The 7,500-nt window shown below is 39.4% G+C and overlaps 1 pseudogene; it reads left to right on the top strand.

Moving 5' to 3' along the window:
* Positions 1 to 7,500, top strand: part of LOC138013938 (oxysterol-binding protein-related protein 8-like) — a 12,125-nt pseudogene that overhangs the window by 3,685 nt on the left and 940 nt on the right.

Below are 7,500 nucleotides of genomic sequence, written 5' to 3' on the forward strand. Positions count from 1 at the left end.
TGGCCTTGTGTAACACCACCATGGTCACCTTTATTTCAAAGGAGATCAACATGGCTAATGCCTCTACTGCTGGCTCCATTTTGTCGTTAGGTTAAGCCAGGCATGGATCTCTCAAGAGTTACTTTACCAACCTTTATTCTGGAGCCAAGATCTTTTCGGACAAGCTCTCTGATTTCTACTTCCATTCTGACATTTATCCAGGTAGTTGTATAAACCTTCACAGAAACTATTCCATTGCGGATTCCCCTACCAGTCCTATTAATAGCCATCGTTTATGCAGCTTTTTACATGTTTTTTAAAAAAATCAATTCAGAAATAAAACGTTTTTATAAAGTTTGAAAATTGTATTTCATGTCTTTTTCAGGGCTGCTAGAGAGGAAAATGCTTACAGAATGAAAGAAGTGGTAAGTGGTATCTGTCAGGATTCTACAAGAAACCAAAGGTCAGTGAACAGAAAGGAATCATTAAATTCTATATTACATTTACTTTTTCTTATTGTCATGCTGCCATTAGCCAACAAGATAATAATTAAGGAGTTAATTTAGTGTAAAAAGTGAACAATCTTCCTGTGATTGTGTAGTTGTCCATTTAGTTTATAGTAATTCATGCTCCAACCTTTCGTCTTAAGAAAATTTAAACCTCCTCCTCCCTGCTCAATAACACTTCAACTATCATTCCTAATAAGTACCTCTTGTATTAATTTGATTTAATTCTTTCATTCGTAGGGTTTGAAGAAGCCATATAACCCAATTCTAGGTGAGACATTCCGCTGCTTTTGGCTGCATCCCAATGGTACCAAGACGCATTTCGTAGCCGAGCAGGTATCCCATCATCCTCCAGTATCAGCATTTATATCTCCAACAGAGAGGAGGGTTACGTAGTCAATTGTTCATGCCTGGCCAAGTCCAAATTTTATGGTGAGTGGTAGTTTGAAAATCTTAATTACCGGTAGCAGTTTCTTTGATTTCGTATCTCTTAGTAAACAGTAAGAAGTTATTTTTTTATGAACTCCTTCCCCTTGACACCATTCACGACTATTTAATTTTCAATGTTGTTTAGGGGACGTAAGTTATACTGCTTGTTGTGCAGTTTACGGTCAATTAGGAAACTTTGTAGCCTTCTTGCAAAGAAAAACTTTGGGAAAAGAGTGTTCTGTGAACAGGTCATTTGCCTCTCGGCCAAAACATTTCCAATCATGTACATGTAAGTGGCTCAGCTGCCTCTAGAAAACTGCTTTCAAGCTCATGAGTGGTCTATTGCAAAGGAGCTAAAGTTTAAAATTACCGGGGTGATGAAAAATCTCCACTGTACAGCGTAAGACCGAAATTGACAATTTTTGTTTAGTTCTTTCAATGGATAACTTTTTTCAATGCAATTTTACAGGAAACTCTTCCTCTGCGATTTTGGATGGAATGGGGACAATGACATTGCTAGGTTTGGTGAGGAGTATGTGATGTCCCTTCCCTACGCTCACTGCAAAGGTGATTTTAGATGATGATAATTTAATTTGTATCCTAGATAATTTTGAAGGCTAAAACCTTGCACTTCACATTGGCTGTGAATTATTGAGAACTTGGGTGTATTGTTGTAAGATATTGAAGAAAGTATCTTATTAGGACATGTGGTCACTGCAGACCCTTGTCAATCCACAGGAAGCCTTCTGTTAAGCACTTTATCCACATAAAAGTAATTAGTAATTGAAAATTGTATATAGTTTTAAATGTTGCTGATGGTGGCACAGGAATATCACTCACTTAAGGCGGAGAAATACGAGATACAAACCCTCAACTTGTTGCGCAACATTGTTTCCTTGCAAGTTTTTATCGATGTTTCGCGTTTTTCACCTTGCGTGATCAACTTGACCCGCAACAAAAACATTTGTTGCGGGTTGAAGAAATGCAGCGGGCTGATTGGTTGATTTGCTAGTACACGAGCACATTTGTTGCGCGACAAGTTGTGAGCTTGATGAAAAACGACCAACAAAGCCAAAATTTGTTGCTCAGAGTAGACCCGCGCTCAACTTTTCGCAACAACTTTCTTTAACCCGCAACAAATGCTTTTGTTGTGCAACAAGTTGATCATGCAAGGTGAAAATCGGGAGACATCGACCCAAACTTGCAACGAAACAATTTTTTGCGCGCCAATTTGAGGTTTTTGTATGTCGTATTTCGCCGCCTTTACATGTACATGTAGCAGTTAGCAGGTCGTCAATGAAGAATGCTAGCTTAACACAGTGGAATCAGATTACATATCTTGCATTTAATTGTTAATTTTTTATACAAATGTATCTGTAGGCATTTTGATTGGCACACTGACAATGGAGTTGGGTGGAGTTGTCACCATAAACTGCGAAAAGACTGGATACAAGGCTGAGATTGAATTTAACTTAAGGTAAAGATGTCGGAAAGTATTGTTTTGACTCATAGTACATACACAACCTTTCAGATATTTTTCTTGCTTGTTAAACTTATATCATTGTAAGAACTCATTATAGATTAATTATGAAATGATTTTCTTTGCAGCCCTTCTGGAAGAAGAGTGGAGAGTCTAACTTTGTTGCTGGCAAGATCAAAATGGGCAAAGAAACACTGTGCAGAATAGAAGGCAAATGGGTGAGTCAAAACATGGTTATTTCATTGACAATTAAAACCTTTTTGCGTTCTCATCATTTTTTAATATTTCGGTTGGTTTGTCCTGAAAGTGATTGCTTCCATTTTTTTAGGATGGTGAGGTGATCATTGTAGACTTGAAAGCTCCAGTGCAAGCAGGGGTGAGTTACTTAACGACGGTGCCTACTAATTCAAAGGTATTTTTGCGCGGTTTACTAACTATGCGGGAAAATCAGATGTTAACAAGTGTTATTGAAATCCAAAAAGAAATTGGGGTAACCACGCATTTTTCGAAGATAATTAATCAACAATATTTGTAAAAAGCTGTAAAATACAAAGCAATGTGTGGCGTTCTTTTCCCAAATTCAAACTTAATTATCTCTGAAAAATGCTTGGTTACCCCCAATTTTCATTTTGGGTACCAAGAGCACTTGCTCAGTTCTGCTTTCTCTCGCATGGTTTTAAACCGTGCAAAAATACCTCTGGAGGAAGTGACGTCAAAGGCTCACTAGTTTAAGAATGCAATGCGTGCGTGCGCCGCAGAATTAATATGCAGGCGGGAGTTTTGGGCTTTCAGACATTTAAACTCGCGTTTTGCATATATAGTAAGCTGCATTCACACGCTGAAATTTTAAGCAAGTGAGTAAATGACGTCACTGTTCCCTGGATCCACCCTCTGAGGTCCAATCGTCAGTTTTGAACGTGGATAATGCCGGACCGTGAAGTTCAAACACACACACTCAAAGTAAACGGCGTTTAGATAAAAATCAAAGCTAAGAATTTTGACAGTAAGGTGTTAAGCAAACACACTTTCAAAATCTGAAGGAAAAAGGAGGTGATTTTTTGTAATCACAGGAGCACAAAAAACTATAATATTGTATACGTCCTTGGCAAGGTATATAACTGTACTTTTGCGTAATGGAACAGGAAACCTCATTTACTGATGTTGAACTTGTGTTATTAAGAAGTGCTGTTTTTATTAAATTAATTTTGTAATAAACAGGGAATTTAATCTCTTTTTATGGTGTGTTCTCGTAGTCAAAGACAGTCATCCTTTCAACAATCTGTGCGCTCTGTATATTTGTTACAGGAAGTAGAACCACTACCTGAACTGTTCTGGGATCCAACTCCGGAGATCAGAAAAAAAAGACTTCCACGGCACTTGGTTGATTACACAAGCCAGGGAGAATTTGAATCTGAAAAGTAGGTGCAGTGATGTCTGAATTTCGTGTGAATCTCGTTTAACAAAACACTCGGGTCATTTGTTCAAATTCACAGCATAGTTAATTGCAAATAGTTATCGTAATCTCAGTGATTCAATAACATGTTTCACATAACTCATCTCTACATTTAGATTGTGGACACATGTCAGTGATGCCATCAAGTTGAATGACCAGGTAGGAATCGGGAAACACAATCTTCGACAACTGAACTGCTGAGAGAAAAAAATAAGAATTTTTAGGCATTCTGGTGTGATCACATGCAAAGAACCCCGCTTCCCCTGACCAATTTTGACAAAATGGCTCGGATATGTTTTAATAGCATTCCCTTTATTTTTAAATGGAAATTTTGGAGGATTGGGGGGGGGGAGGGTGGCCAACGAAAGAGTTCAGTTGACTTCTGTAGTGAAACACCAAGGGCATTTGTGATTGGTAGTTGAGGGGTACCATTTTGCTTTTCATTTCCCCAACCAGTTTTGTACAGGATTGCAGTTATTTACTGAATATCTGTAGTTAAAACTCCTCTCTGTCTAAACATCCTTTCAACATGTTAGCAAATATGGGCACCCCCCCAATGATTGGTGAAGCAACAAGCAGCACCTAAAAGGACGAGGGGAGGGGGTTATAATAAAAAGACTTTAATCTGAACCAACAGAAATGGTAATTTAGGAAACGTAGACCTCTTGTTATCAATCTCAGAAGTTCAAAGGAATATGTCAAAGGGCCCTTTTTTTTTTCAAATTTTTAGGACTTACAGACTTTGAAGTTGACAACTATCAACAAATTTTTAATGCAAAAACTTAACCATGTTGATTGCATGTCTCATTGTACTCACAAGTGAAAAAACAAAATTGATAATCCAAAGAATATGACGAAAGTTTATACAACAAGTGAGTGCCTATACCCAGCTAGGCCTGTGGGGTGAATGCTATGTGTGGTCATTGATTTAAAATCTGCGAAAATTACAGGATTTCTAGCGTATGATTCACTATTGTGTGTTGCACAGCCTTGTCAGGATGATAGTGCACATGATTTTCAGTTCCTTGCGCACTTTCTTCCTCCATGCGTCGTGTTTTCCAGAGTGACAGCTTAAGAGCAAGCAGTGTTTCTCTTTCTTAATAGCGGCGTTTTTCAATCCAGAAAGCCGTTCCTCACGTGCGGCCCATCACTAATTTTCGTTAAAGCTACTCCATGTATGCATATGTTGCCATCACAAGCTGTATTTGATTGGATTTCTGTAAGATATTAACCCACCAAAACTCGATTCGCCAATCAAAATCGAAACTTAAATGTTTTTTCATGTGTAATTAATTAGGAGAAAGCCACACAGGAGAAGTTCGTTCTTGAAGAAGCTCAGCGGAAAGGCATAGAGAAAGGAGAGAAAAAGGGGAAGAGTGGATTCCTAAGATGTTTGAAAGAGATCCAGCTGCTCCTAATGCTATTAATCGCTGGTTTTACAAGTACCGGGAGTAAGTTTCAATACTTGATTTGGTCCCATTGTATAAGAATAACTGAAAAACAGCAGTCTGAATTTAAATCCGAAATACTAAGTGTCTTCTGGCCTTTACATTCACTAATTTATATTTTTATCTGGGATGTTACCTGGAACAGGTATAATAGCAATGTTTGAAATAACTGCATGCGAAAAGTTATAATGTTATTTATACATATCACTGTCCCAGATGCGAGATAATTATCTCCTTAATAATACTTTAACTTGATAAAGAGCAATTCTGGCTTGCATTTTCCGTAAAAACAAACCGCTGATATTTGTTGATGGTATTTCTGGACCACAGTAAGAAGGGCTTTAAGTTGCGTCATTAAAAACACGAAATGCGGCATTACAAAACTGAAAAGTCAAAACGGAGAGAAATATGCTGTGCTGGATCCGAAAAGAGAGAAAGAGTTAGCATTAGTTAGGCCTCCCATTTTCTTCCTTGCTGACTCAAAAAGCTTCCAGTTTCGAGGAAGGAGGCGCATACATGAAAACCATGGGCAGGTGGTAAGGTTTCCCAGCGATTAATAATTCAGGATGAAAATGTTTACGTGGAATGGTAAGGTAGGTAAAGTCTGCTACGAGCCTAGAAGGCCCATCAGGCCGGCGCTTATCTCCGGTTTCTGTAGCATGAAGCGACTAGGAGTATTTCTACTCCCCCCTGGATGGGATGCTAGTCCATCGCAGGGTTACCCCCAGCATTAGATTTGCTGGTACCCATTTATACACCTGGGTGGAGAGAGGCACCGTGAGAGTAAAGTGCCTTGCGTGGAATAGGGCACAGGAAAGTATCCAAGAAAATGTAAATTGAATAGAATTGCAGTCGCTTAAGTTTGGTTGTGGTTAAAGAAAGCACTATTTAATATGAGTGACGTTTAATAAATACGTAACTCAATCTATGAACACTTAAATATTTCTATTTAATTTTGTTCCCAGTGTCAGACCATGGGATCCGATGACAGATCTGAAGGAGTATGAAAGTGATGGCATTATCAAGACCCAATATCGTCTGAAGGCGCCCATGGTGAGAACTACTAGCCTGCTTAGCGTTCAAACACCAGATCTCAATAAAAAATCCACAACAAAACGAAAGCGTCCTTCTTCGGGTCGACTCAGAGGCAGTGGCCAAGCAAAGGGCTCTCGACGTGACTCCATGGACCGCTCTGGAACGTCAACGCCTGATCCCGAAGCGGAGCACTCCAGTAGTGTTGAGGACGATGATGATTCTAGTTTTAAGGAAACTGTTGACGCGGCAGCTTTGGAGAAGATCTTTCAGCCTTTGAAGGATTTACAGAAGGAATGTGTACAGCAGATGAGAGCGATTAGGAGTGAGTTGAGGCGTCATTACACCTGCCATCAGGATGACATAGCTTCTCTTCAATTCAAAGATTGGCTTCTATTACTGTTGTTCATCATTTCACAAGGGTTTTTTCATTGGTACTACAAAAGATGATCTGGGTTCAGCATAGTCTGGGGCTTGCTTGTAAATCAATCACACGCGCAAAGATATTTTGGCCGTTCTTTCAGCCAACCTGAGAATTTAATTTTATCTAAGATGTATCTTTCCATCATTACCATGAAACACGTAGTGCCCTTAAAAAGAGAGCATGGGCCTGATGTTTCAATGACATCGCAAACTGCTTCACCGTGCAAATTTTTGTCTAAAACAGACGTCATTGAAAACCAGTTGATGTCCAAGAAATAGATCCACAATTGCAGTGTTTAAATGAATACCTGTCAGTTTTCTTAAATTAACGAAACTTTCGGGTTCCTTTTCGAGTGAGAGCGGCAAAGCATATTTGCCACCGGTGGAGAGACGTATGTTAATAAGAATCGGGGTTATTTAAACAATCGCGCGGATTTAGATTCTTTTGGTGGTGACTTTTACCCCAGGTGCGCCATCATATAGGCTCGATTACCAGACGCTGTTTCAGGAAAGGAGCCCGCACTCCTCCTGGAACGAAGTCCGGGCGTCCGTTTCTCGAACATCCCGAAAACTTTTCGTGCCAGAAATACCATTTACCAAATTGCCATCTGCTTGTTTTGACATGCGGGTCTTTTAACATGTTGTTAAGATAACAAAATTATTACAGAGTTTGAAGACTTGAGGCAGTGTGGCCCAGTGGTTAGGGCGCTTGCCTTGAGATCCGGAGATCCCGGGTTCAAGACCCGCTCT

The sequence above is a fragment of the Montipora capricornis genome, chromosome 8, assembly GCF_036669925.1.
Source record: "Montipora capricornis isolate CH-2021 chromosome 8, ASM3666992v2, whole genome shotgun sequence".
Lineage (NCBI taxonomy): Eukaryota > Metazoa > Cnidaria > Anthozoa > Scleractinia > Acroporidae > Montipora > Montipora capricornis.